Genomic DNA, 215 nt, shown 5'->3' on the forward strand with positions numbered 1-215 from the left:
TTTTTTTTTACATCTCCTTATTGATATTGTTCACTATTTGTTCATTATATCGGAGTTGATGTCGTTGTGTGATATGTTCAGCTGCGATTATCAGGACGTCACTGGATTTTGGATTGACTTTGGATATGCCGGCGTCTCGTGGTCCTGAACCCGTGTAAATATTTACTAGAGAGTCGCAGAAATATCCAAGATGAATGAGATTCGGCTTTTTCATT

The sequence above is a fragment of the Penaeus monodon genome, chromosome 19 (genome assembly GCF_015228065.2).
Source record: "Penaeus monodon isolate SGIC_2016 chromosome 19, NSTDA_Pmon_1, whole genome shotgun sequence".
Lineage (NCBI taxonomy): Eukaryota > Metazoa > Arthropoda > Malacostraca > Decapoda > Penaeidae > Penaeus > Penaeus monodon.